The following is a 12,757-nucleotide window of genomic DNA, read 5'->3' as shown; positions in this document are numbered from 1 at the left end:
GGCTCTTGGCTCCATTTTAGGAATAGTTGGGGGTCATAGACGTTCTGTAGTCTCTTTCCACTGATGGGTTGGGGTCCTATCAGTCAAGACACCACATGGTCCATGACCTCATTCTAATCACAGCTGGTATTCCCAGCTGTTGGGTCACCAGTTGGTCTGCAGCCCCTTTCTAGCAATGGGTTGGAATCCCAGCAGTCAGGACATCACATGATCCATGACCCCAATTTAGTCAGAGGTGGCGGTCCCACCAGTCAGGACACTAGATGATCTGCAGTCCCTCTCTAGTGATGGGTTGAAGTCCCAGCAGTAAGGGCATTAGATGATTCATGACTCCATTCTAGCCAGAGATGGTGGTACCAGCTGTGAGGACAACAGAGGATCTGTGCTATCTTTCTAGGGATAGTTGGGAATCTCAGAAGTTAGGACACTAGAGGAAACGTAGCCCATTTTTTGGCATAGTTGGGAGTTCCAGCAGTTGAGACACTAGAGGATCCATTATTATTATTTATTATTATAGCGCCATTTATTCCATGGCGCTTTACATGTGAGGAGGGGTATACATTAAAAAAAACAGGTACAATAATCTTGACCAATACAAGTCACAACTGGTACAGGAGGAGAGAGGACCCTGCCCGCGAGGGCTTACAATCTACAAGGGATGGGTGAGGATACAGTAGGTGAGGATAGAGCTGGTCGTGCAGTGGTTTGGTCGATCGGTGGTTACTGCAGGTTGTAGGCTTGCCGGAAGAGGTAGGTCTTCAGGCTCTTTTTGAAGGTTTCGATGGTAGGTGAGCGTCTGATATGTTGTGGTAGAGAGTTCCAAAGTAGGGGTGATGCGCGAGAGAAATTTTGTATGCGATTGTGGGAAGAGTAGATAAGAGGGGAGTAGAGAAGGAGATCTTGTGAGGATCGGAGGTTGCATGCAGGAAAGTACCGGGAGACGAGGTCACAGATGTATGGAGACCAGTTGTGGATGGCTTTGTATGTCATGGTTAGGCTTTTGTACTGGAGTCTCTGGGCAATGGGGAGCTAGTGAAGAGATTGACAGAGGGGAGAGGCCGGGGAATAGCGGGGGAACAGGTGGATTAGTCAGGCAGCTGAGTTTAGAATAGTTTGGAGGGGTGCGAGAGTGTTAGAGGGGAGGCCACAGAGCAGGAGGTTACAGTAGTCGAGGCGGAAGATGATGAGGGCATGGACTAGGGTTTTTGCAGATTCTTGGTTTAGGAATGTACGGATCCGTGAAATATTTTTGAGTTGAAGGCGGCAGGAAGTGGAAAGGGCTTGGATATGCGGTTTGAAGGAGAGATCAGTGTCAAGGATTACCCCGAGACAGCGAGCTTGTGGGACTGGGGAGAGTGGGCTGCCGTTTACTGTAATGGATAGGTTCGTTGGGAGGGGGGGGGGGGCACGTGAGATGGGGGAAAGACAATGAATTCTGTTTTGTCCATGTTAGGTTTTAGAAATCTAGCGGAGAAGAAGGATGAAATAGCGGATAGACATTGAGGGATTCTGGTTAGTAGGGTGGTGATATCTGGTCCAGAGATGTAGATCTGTGTGTCATCAGCATAGAGATGATACTGAAAACCGTGAGATTCTATGAGCTGTCCCAGGCCAAAAGTGTAAATGGAGAAGAGCAGGGGCCCTAGAACTGAACCTTGCGGGACTCCGACAGATAGGGGGCGAGGTGAGGAGGTGGTGTGTGAATGAGAGACGCTGAATGTCCGGTCTGTTAGGTATGACGAGATCCAGGATAGGGCCAAGTCTGTGATGCCAAGGGATGAGAGGATCTCTAGTAATAGGGAATGGACCACTGTGTCAAAGGCAGAGGACAGGTCCAGAAGGAGGAGGATAGAGTACTGTCGCTTGCTCTTGGTGGTTAATAGGCCATTGGTGACCTTATTAGGGCAGTTTCAGTGGAGTGGTGTGACCGGAAGCCTGATTGTAAGCGGTCGAAAAGGGAGGGAGCAGGAAGATAGATGGGAGGACAGTTCAAGATGGACATGTTGTTCAAGTAGTTTTGAGGCATAGGGGAGAAGTGATATAGGGCGATAGCTAGATACAGAGGATGGGTCAAGAGAGGGCTTTTTGAGGATAAGTGTGATTGAGGCATATTTAAAGCTTGAGGGGAAAACACCAGTTGTTAGTGATAGATTGAAGAGATGGGTTAGAGTTGGGATGAAGACTATGGCGAGGTTTGGGATGAAGTGGGAAGGGATCGGGTCAAGTGCACAGGTGGAGAGATGCGATCTTGAGAATAGAGTGGAGAGTCGATCTTCTGTAATGGTGAAGTTGGTTTTGGAGGTGGAGGGCTGGGTAGTTGGGAGGAAGGGCTCTGGGGGTTATCCATGACAATTACTTAATTGTCCCAGCTGTCAGGCCACCAGATGGTCCACGACCCTATTCTAGTCAGAGCTGGGCATACCAACAGTTGTGATACCAGAAGGTCTTTAGCTCCTTTCTAATGATGGGTTGGGATCACAGTAGTAAGAACAACATATTTGTGGTGCTTCTCTAAGGATAGGTGGGAGTCACGGTAGTCGAGACGACAGAAGAATCATGTCCCTATTCCAGAGCTAGATTAAGGTTGCAGCTGTTTGTGCATCAGGATTCGTCACCTCATTCTAGTGATAGGTGGGGGTCCTAGCAGTTGGGCCACAGGAGAATCTGTTGCCTTATTCTAGAGATAGGTGAGGGTCCCAGCAGATTGCGCATCAGAGACTCCGCGACCCTATTTTATGGATGGATGGGGGTCCTAGCAGTCAGTGCATCAGAGATTCCATGGTCCTATTTTATTATTATTTATTTATATAGCACCATTAATTCCATGGTGCTGTACATGAGAAAGGGGTTACATACAGGGTTATAGATATCGTTTACAGTAAACAGGTTTACAATGACAGACTGGTACAGACGGGAGAGGACCCTGTCCTTGCAGACTTACATTCTATTTTAAGGATAGATGTTGGTCCTGCAGTCCAGACACCAGAGGGTTCCTTGACTCATTTTAGCAATAACCTGGGGTTCCAGCAGTTGGGACAGTAGACCGTGGCTTCATTCTAAAGAAGGTAGGGGGTGCCTATAGTCAGACCCCACAACACACGGTCAGTGGCCTTAATCTAGTTATAGGTGGGGACCCCAGCCGTTGAGATTACAGGGGGCTCATGTCCTCATTCTATGCATTCTTTGGACAAAGCTAAATTCTGGACTTGAGGGTGCGGTGACAACCTGTCTGAGGAATTTTGAAGGTTGTGTATCTGTTTCATGGAGGCAGGCAGTGGTAATACAATACATAGTAAATAGCGGGAAGGTCCAGGAACCAAATTTTCCATTGCAAATTTTTTTTATGACAATTTCTATGATAAGACACATAATACGGGGTTAATCACAGATGCTGAGGCAAAGCAGTGGAAGCCAGACTTTGCATTTGGTGTTGTTGTTATAATAGCACCTGTTCATGATTTGGTTATAATGTTTATTGTACCAAGTCCGACCTCTGATATAATTGTATACATAGGGATATATAACGAGGAAGATCATCGGCGCCACATAGCCGCTGCTCAGCTATCCCCTCTGGTGGTCACTCTGCAACCAATACGTTAGGGAGTGTTGCTGGACACTGAGGACCCAATTCAACATTGTGTTTCTCCATTTTTCTGGAGGAATTTGCTCCCCTTAATGGCTTTAGTGCTCGTGCCTTATTCTGTATATGTTTTGCTCCACTTTACAAGTTGTCTTTATTTTTTTTTTTATTTTTTTTTTCTTCATTTTTCCTTGACAACTGTGCGCATTCAGATATTCCTGACAGATTCATGAAATGCTACTTTTACCAAATGTCACTTTTTTTTTTGTTTAGCGCATCCCTGCCTGGAATAAGGTTTCAGCAGGAGTTTTTGAATTTGGCTCAGCCGTTTTTTAAAGAATTTTCAAATAATGGTGCTAACAAGTCGCAAAAACTGGTTAAAGATAAAATAAAAGCCTTTTTTTATCTTGCGCCAAATTCATGTCTTGCGTGAGCCATTTTTAAGAATTTGGTGCTAAAACAACGTCAGCACATACAACAAGACAAATAAAGAAAAGTGACTTCAATAAATGATGTTGAATCGAGCCCTAAGGGCTCATTTCCACTTGCGAGAGAAAAAACGGTCCGTAATCTGGACCGAAAAAAAGGGATGAAAAGTATGCGATTGTCATGCGAGTTCAATGTGATTTTTTTAATCGTACCATCCGTTTTACATCTGTATGACATCCGTATGCAATCCGTTTTTTTTCTCTGCAACTAATAATAATAATAATAATTTTATTTATATAGCGCCAACATATTCCGCAGCGCTTTACAAATTATAGAGGGGACTTGTACAGACAATAGACATTACAGCATAACAGAAATACAGTTCAAAACAGATACCAGGAGGAGTGAGGGCCCTGCTCGCAAGCTTACAAACTATGGGGAAAAGGGGAGACACGAGAGGTGGATGGTAACAATTGCTTTAGTTATTCGGACCAGCTATAGTGTAAGGCTCAGGTGTTCATGTAAAGCTGCATGAACCAGTTAACTGCCTAAGTATGTAGCAGTACAGACACAGAGGGCTAATACTGCATAAAGTGTATGAGAACATGATGCGAGGAACCTTTTTTTTTTTTTTTTTTTTATTATAAATAGGCCACACAGGGATCGTTAGGTTAATGCATTGAGGCGGTAGGCCAGTCTGAACAAATGAGTTTTTAGGGCACGCTATTTTTATAGTCATTTACAGGACTATTTACAGTGTTCTATGCCACAGAATGGTAAGGTATCTGTAAAAAATGGATGGAATACGGATGGTCCGTATTCCATGCGTTTTTTTTTCTTGCACCCATTGACTTGCATTGGCGAGTCTCGTCCGAGAATCGCAGCAATACGCAGCATGCTGCGATTTTTTTTCTCAGTCCGATTTCGGCTGAGAAAAAAATCGCAAATGAAAAGACACCTATTGAATAACATTGGTCCGAGTGCAATCCGATTTTTTATCGGATTGCACTCGTCCGTTTTCCTCGCAAGTGGAAATGAGCCCTAAGGGCTTGTTTCCATTTGCAAGAAACACGTCCATGTCTCGCATGTGAAAACTAAGCTCTGGCACCGGCATTTGGGAGCGGAGCGTGCGGCTCCATGTGTTGCTATGCGGCCGCACGCTCCGCTCTGGAGTGCCGGTGCCAGAGCTTGGTTTTCACATGCGAGACACGGACGTGTTTCTAGCAAATGGAAACAAGCCCTAAGTGTGAGATCAGGGGTGAAACCTGTGAGTGATAGGGCAATGACTGTGCTCCTTCCTAGTAATAATTAAACGTTTCAGTCCAAAATGAAAGTTTTCTCAAGCTCGAGAAAGATTTCATAACGTGGGACTGAAACATCATGTTGTAACAAGGGTGAATAAAATCCCCAAAAATTGAAAAAGTGTATTTTCAGCGAACCAGTCTTGTGTTAGGGTATGTGTCCACGTTCAGGATTACATCAGGATTTGGTCAGGATTTTATGCAGGTAAAATCCTGACCAAATCTGCACCTGAGGTCACTGGCAGGTCACCTGCGCTGCCCTTGCGTTGTTTCTGCAATGTAAGGACATGCTGCGTTCTTAAAAGACGCGCCGCATGTCCGTTTTCGCGGGTCTGCCGCATGTGTCTTTTAATGCATAGTGGAGACAGGATTTCATGAAATCCCCTCCACTATGCTGTAACATCTGAACGCTGCGTTTTTGACGCTGCGGCTCAACGCAGCGTCAAAAACGCAGCGTTTCCTGAACGTGGAAACATACCCTTAGAGATACAGTACAGTACAGAGCAAAAGTTTGGACACACCTTCTCATTTAAAGATTTTTCTGTATTTTCATGACTATGGAAATTGAAAATTCACACTGAAGGCATCAATACTATGAATTAACACATGTGGAATTATATACTTAACAAAAAAGTGTGAAACAACTGAAAATATTTCTTATATTCTAGGTTCTTCAAAGTAGCCACCTTTTGCTTTGATGACTGCTTTGCACATTCTTGGCATTCTCTTGATGAGCTTCAAGAGGTAGTCACCGGGAATGGTCTTCCAACAATCTTGAAGGAGTTCCCAGAGATGCTTAGCACTTGTTGGCCCTTTTGCCTTCACTCTGCGGTGCAGCTCACCCCAAACCATCTCGATTGGGTTCAGGTCTGGTGACTGTGGAGGCCAGGTCATCTGGCATAGCACCCCATCACTCTCCTTCTTGGTCAAATAGCCTTTACACAGCCTGGAGGTGTGTTTGGGGTCATTGTCCTGTTGAAAAATAAATGATGGTCCAACTAAACGCAAACCGGATGGAATAGCATGCCGCTGCAAGATGCTGTGGTAGCCATGGTGGTTCAGTATGCCTTCAATTTTGAATAAATCCCCAACAGTGTCACCAGCAAAGCACCCCCACACCATCACACCTCCTCCTCCATGCTTCACGGTGGGAACCAGGCATGTAGAGTCCATCCGTTCACCTTTTCTGCATCGCATAAAGAGACTGTGGTTGGAACCAAAGATCTCAAATTTGTACTCATCAGACCAAAGCACAGATTTCCACTGGTCTAATGTCCATTCCTTGTGTTCTTTAGCCCATACAAGTCTCTTCTGCTTGTTGCCTGTCCTTAGCAGTGGTTTCCTAGCAGCTATTTTACCATGAAAGCCTGCTGCACAAAGTCTCCTCTTAACAGTTGTTGTAGAGATGTGTCTGCTACTAGAACTCTGGTGGCATTGACCTGGTCTCTAATCTGAGCTGATGAAGCCACCGCTGTGGCGACACGCGTAGGGTATATGCTCTCTCTTTTAGTGCCTGTCTCTATTTAGATTGGCTTATTATACCCAATCTGCCTGTGGGGGAAATGGCAAGCTGGCATGCCTTGCACATAGGGAGCGGCTTCACTTAGAATGCAATATTATTGCTCCATGCACAATCTGGTCTACTTTGATCATTTGAGTTTTTAGGGCTATTTTGCCTGGTCCTTTCTTGTCACTTAGTGTGACTTATACTTGCTAGTGACCGATAGTCATATGCTATATCCAGAAGCATTTATGATAGGGTTTTTTTGTGCATTTATTTGTGTATTATGCTAGCTTATTTACAGGTTATTCTGGTGTGCTTAGAACTGGTATATTGCATGCATTATACCTTTGTGCATTTCTAGTTCACTATATGTGACTCCTAGGGCATGTATTGTTTATTTAATATAACCCGCTCTGTTACTACACACTTGTAGTTTGTACATATGCTGTCCATATAGGAGTCTGCAATATCTTTGCATGCATGTACGGTAATTTCCCCCCCCCCCCCTATTCTGTATGGTATGTAGGCACTTGCCTTATTTTAGGCATTGTTATTATCTGTTTTTAGATGTTTTTAAAGTTTTCCTTTTGTCCTGTATGTCACCTTAATAAAAGCTTATGGCCTTTGCTGTTTCTTTTTTCTTGTATATGTGTATATTCTAAGGTCTAAGGTCAGGGCTGGATCCCAGTGTTTTACATTATGTGGTGCCCCCATACTTTAGTTTCTCAATATTGGATTGAAGTTCATTCTCTGTCCTCCGTAGTACATGCCTGCACAAGGCAATCTTGCCTTCCGCAGGAGTGTCCTATGGAGGACAGAGAATTAACTTCAATCCAATATTGCAGCCAGCATGCAGCCAGCGGGTATGGAAAGGGTGAATCAAAAACCCCAAAACCCCGCCTCCATGGCTGAAGATTGTTCCCTCCAAATTCAGGTGACAGTGTCCCTTTAAGGAAGTACCCAACATCAATCTGTCAGGTATAGTTAAGTGGTCTCTGCAAAAACATGAAAGCATTATGTTTTGTTTTAATATGTGCACATTCTGCCAATTTTGTGATCTAATCATATAGTATATGATTAAAGGCTAAGTTATAACTACTTTCTCTCAGTGCTGGAGAACACCCCCTTTTGGACCATTGATTGCTAAATAAAATACCCCTTCCACTTTAGTTTTCAAGATTCCCACACCTTTGTTACAGTACTATTTATTACTAGATGGTGGCCCGATTCTAACGCATCGGGTATTCTAGAATATGCATGTCCACGTAGTATATTGCCCAGTCACGTAGTATATTGCCCAGCTACGTAGTATATTGCCCAGCCACGTAGTATATTGCCTAGTCACGTAGTATATTGCCCAGCCACGTAGTATATTCCCCAGTCAAGTAGTATATTGCACAGCGACATAGTATACAGCACAAACACGTAGTATATTGCACAGCCCACGTAGTATATTGCCCAGTCACGTAGTAGATTGGCCAGCGACGTAGTATATTGCACAGCCATGTAGTATACAGCACAGACATGTAGTATATTGCCCAGTCCCATAGTATATTGCCCAGCTACATAGTATACAGCACAGAGCCATGTAGTATGCAGCACAGAGCCACGTAGTATATTGCCCAGCCACGTAGTATATAACAGTGGCCACGTAATATATAGCACAACCTATGCAGTATATAGCACAGTATATAGCACAGCCCACGGAGTATATCACACAGCCCACCGTTGTCCGCTGTCCCAGGATGCATTGTGAAATTACCCAGATGAAGTATTCTGGGTAATTTCGCAATGCATCTATGGGAATGGAAGATGGCGGAGGCCGCGTGCGGCTCAGTGGACAACGGAGGGTGAGTATAGCAGGTTTTTTGTTTTTTTATACCGCATAGGCAGCATCAATAGTAAAAGGTTGGGGACACACAGGGTTAATACCGGCGGTAACGGAGTGCGTTATCCGTGGCATAACGCGGTCCGTTACCGCTGGCATTAACCCTGTGTTAACCCTGTGTTAGCGGTGGCCGGAGGGGAGTATGCGGGCGCCGGGCAGTGACTGCGGGGAGTAAGGAGCGGCCATTTTCTTCCGGACTGTACCCGTCGTTGATTGGTCGTGGCTGTTTTGCCGCGACCAATCAGCGACTTGGATTTCCTTGACAGACAGAGGCCGCGACCAATGAATATCCATGACAGACAGAAGGACAGACAGAAAGACGGAAGTGACCCTTAGACAATTATATAGTAGATTTCCTGGATTGGATAGATAAATAGTTAGATAGAGCGCATTATTATTATTATTATTATTTATTATTATAGCGCCATTTATTCCATGGCGCTTTACATGTGAGGAGGGGTATACATAATAAAACAGTACAATAATCTTGAACAATACAAGTCACAACTGGTACAGGAGGAGAGAGGACCCTGCCCGCGAGGGCTCACAATCTACAAGGGATGAGTGAGGATACAGTAGGTGAGGGTAGAGCTGGCCGTGCAGCGGTTTGGTCAATCGGTGGTTACTGCAGGTTTTAGGCTTGTCGGAAGAGGTGGGTCTTCAGGTTCTTTTTGAAGGTTTCGATGGTAGGCGAGAGTCTGTTGTGTTGTGGTAGAGAATTCCAGAGTAGGGGGGATGCACGAGAGAAATCTTGTATGCGATTGTGGGAAGAGGAGATAATAGGGGAGTAGAGAAGGAGATCTTGTGAGGATCGGAGGTTGCGTGCAGGAAAGTACCGGGAGACGAGGTCACAGATGTATGGATGTATGCATTGAAAAATTATTCATTCCCGGTGAACTTTTCCCAATTGTTTCACGTTACAACCACAAACAAATATACAGGTGCTTCTCACAAAAAGAGAGTATCATCAAAAAGTTAATTTATTTCAGTTCTTCAATACAAAAAGTTAAACTCATTATATAGAGTCATTACAGAGTGATCTATTTGAAGTGTTTATCTCTTTTAATATTGATGATTATGGCTTACAGCCAATGAAAACCCAAAAGTAATTATCTCAGTAAATTAGAATAATTAGTAAAACATCCCTGCAAAGACAACTAAGCATTTAAGAAGGTTCCTTAGTCTGTTTCAGTAGGCTCCGCAATCATGGGAAGACTGCTGACTTGACAGATGTCCAGAAGGCTCCACAAGGAGGGTAAGCGACAAAAGGTCATTGCTAAAGAAGCTGGCTGTTCACAGAAGGCTGTATCCAAGCATATTAATGTAAAGTTGAATGGAAGGAAAAAGTGTGGTAGAAAAAGGTGCACAAGCAACCATGATAACCGCAGCCTTGAGGCCTTAAGAAAAGGCCTTAAGAAAAGGCCATTCAAAAATGAACGGGAGATTCACAATGACTGTTGCTGGAGTCATTGCTTCAAGAGCCACAACACACAGACATATCCAGGATATGGGCTACAAGTGTTGCATTCTTCGTGTCAAGCCACTCATGACCAATAGACAACGCCAGTAGCGTCTTACCGGGGCCAAGGAGAAAAAGAACTGGACTGTTGGTCACTGGTCCAAGGTGTTGTTTTCAGACTCTGGAGTAAGAGTGGAGAGGCCACAATCCAAGCTGCTTGAGGTCTAGTGTGAGGTTTCCACAATCAGTGATGGTTTGGGGAGCCATGTCAAGAGAAAGATGAGAGACACCAGATCCAACAATGCAGATGAGCTGAAGGCTGCTCTCAAAGCAACCTGGGCTTCCACAACACCTCAGCAGTGCCACAGGCTGATCGCCTCCATGCCACGCCGCATTGATGCAGTAATTGATGCAAAAGGAGCCCCGACCAAGTACTGAGTACATTTATTGAACATACATTTCAGTAGGTCAACATTTCGGATTTTAAAATCATTTTTCAAGCTGGTGTTATAAAGTATTCAAATTTACTGAGATAATGACTTTTGGGTTTTCATTGGCCGTAAGCCATAATCATCAACATTAACAGAAATAAATACTTGAAATATATCACTCTGTCATGACTCTATATAATATATGAGTTTCACTTTTTGTATTGAAGAACTGAAATAAATTCACTTTTTGATGATATTCTAGTTTTGTGAGACGCACCTATATTTTATGTGAATTACCAACAAAAAGTAGCAAGTATTTGTGAAATGTAAAGGAAATTATTTTATAAATATTTAAAAAATGTAAATCTGAAAACTATGACAAGCGTTTGTATTTAGCCCCTGAGTCTGTGCTTTGTAGGACCACCTTTCGCTGCAATTACTGCAGCAAGTCTTTTGGAGTCTGTCTCTACCAGCTTTGCACATCTAGAAGTGACATTTTTGCCCACTGGGCCATTCGCACACATGATTATGCTGTGATCGAAAATATCCATTGTAGCTCTGGCAGCATGTTTAGGGTCGTTGTCCTGCTGGAAGGTGAACCTACATCCCAGTCTCAATTTTTTACAGCCTCTTTTTTATTATTACTATTATTTATTCATTTATTTATATAGCACTATTGATTCCATGGGTAACATATAAATTACAGATATCACTTACAGTAAGCAAACTAACAATGACAGACTGATACAGAGGGGAGAGGACCCTGACCTTACGGGCTTATATTCTACAGGATGGTGGGGAAGGAGACAGTAGGTTGGGGGGTTGCAGCAGCTCCGGTGATGGTGAGGCGATAGGTCCGGTAGTGGTGAGGAGGCAGCGGGGTCATTGCAGGCTGTAAGCTTTCTTGAAGACGTGAGTTTTCAGGTTCTGTCTGAAGGATCCGAATGTGGTTGATAGTCGGATGTGTTGGGGCAAAGAATTCCAGAGGATGGGTGATATTCAGGAGAAGTCTTGGAGGCAATTAGGTGAGGAGCGAATAAGTGTGGAGGAGAGAAGGAGGTCTTGGGAGGACCGGAAATTACATGAGGGAAGATATCGGGAGATTAGTTCAGAGATATATGGAGGAGAGAGGTTATGGATGGCTTTGTAGGTCAGTATTAGTAATTTGAACTAATTATAATAATAATAACTAATAATAAATAATAAAGATTTGAACTGGATACATTGAGGGAATGGGAGCCAGTGAAGAGATTTGCAGAGGGGAGAAGCGGAGGAGTAGCGAGGAGAGAGATGAATTAGTCGGGTAGCAGAGTTAAGGATGGACTGGAGAGGTGCAAGGGTGTTAGCAGGGAAGCAGAAAAGGATGTTGCAGTAGTTGAGGCGGGAGATGATGAGGGCATGCACAAGCATTTTAGTAGATTGAATGTTGAGGAAAGGACAGATTCTGGAAATATTTTTGAGCCAGAGGCGACAGGAGGTGGAAAGAGATTGGATGTGTGGTTTGAAGGACAGGGCAGAGTCAAGGGTTACTCCAAGGCAGCAAACTTCCAGTACGGGGGAAAACGTGATGTCATTTATTGTGATAGATAAATCAGGTAAGGAAGATCTTTGAAATGGAGGAAAGATGATGAGTTTGGATTTGTCCACATTGAGTTTGAGTAAGCAAGAGGAGAAGAAGGAGGATATGGCCGATAGACACTCCAGGATTCTGGGTCAGAGAGGTATATCTGAGTGTCATCAGCATAAAGGTGGTACTGGAATCCATGGGATTTTATGAGTTTTCTCAAGCCAAGTGTATATATTGAGAAGAGTAGGGGTCTTAGAACAGAACGTTGGGGGACTCCAGTAGAGAGAGGGTGGGATGAGGAGGTAGTGTGGGAGTGGGAGACATTGAATGTGCGGTTGGAAAGGTATGAGGAGATCCAGGATAGGGCGAGGTCTTTGATGCCAAACGAAGAGGGGATCTGTAGTAAGAGGCAGTGGTCAACTGTGTCGAAGGCAGAGGGCAGGTCATGAAGGAGGAGTATAGAGTATTGTCCGTTTGCTTTGACTGTAAGTAGGTCTTTAGTAATTTTGGTTTTCTCCAGGAGTGCCCTGTATTTAGCTCCATCCATCTTTCCATAAACTGACCAACCTCCCTGTCTCTGCTGAAGAAAAGTATCCCC

This window comes from Ranitomeya imitator, chromosome 2, assembly GCF_032444005.1.
Source record: "Ranitomeya imitator isolate aRanImi1 chromosome 2, aRanImi1.pri, whole genome shotgun sequence".
Classification (NCBI taxonomy): Eukaryota; Metazoa; Chordata; class Amphibia; order Anura; family Dendrobatidae; genus Ranitomeya; species Ranitomeya imitator.
Note: the sequence above shows the minus strand (reverse complement) of the source record.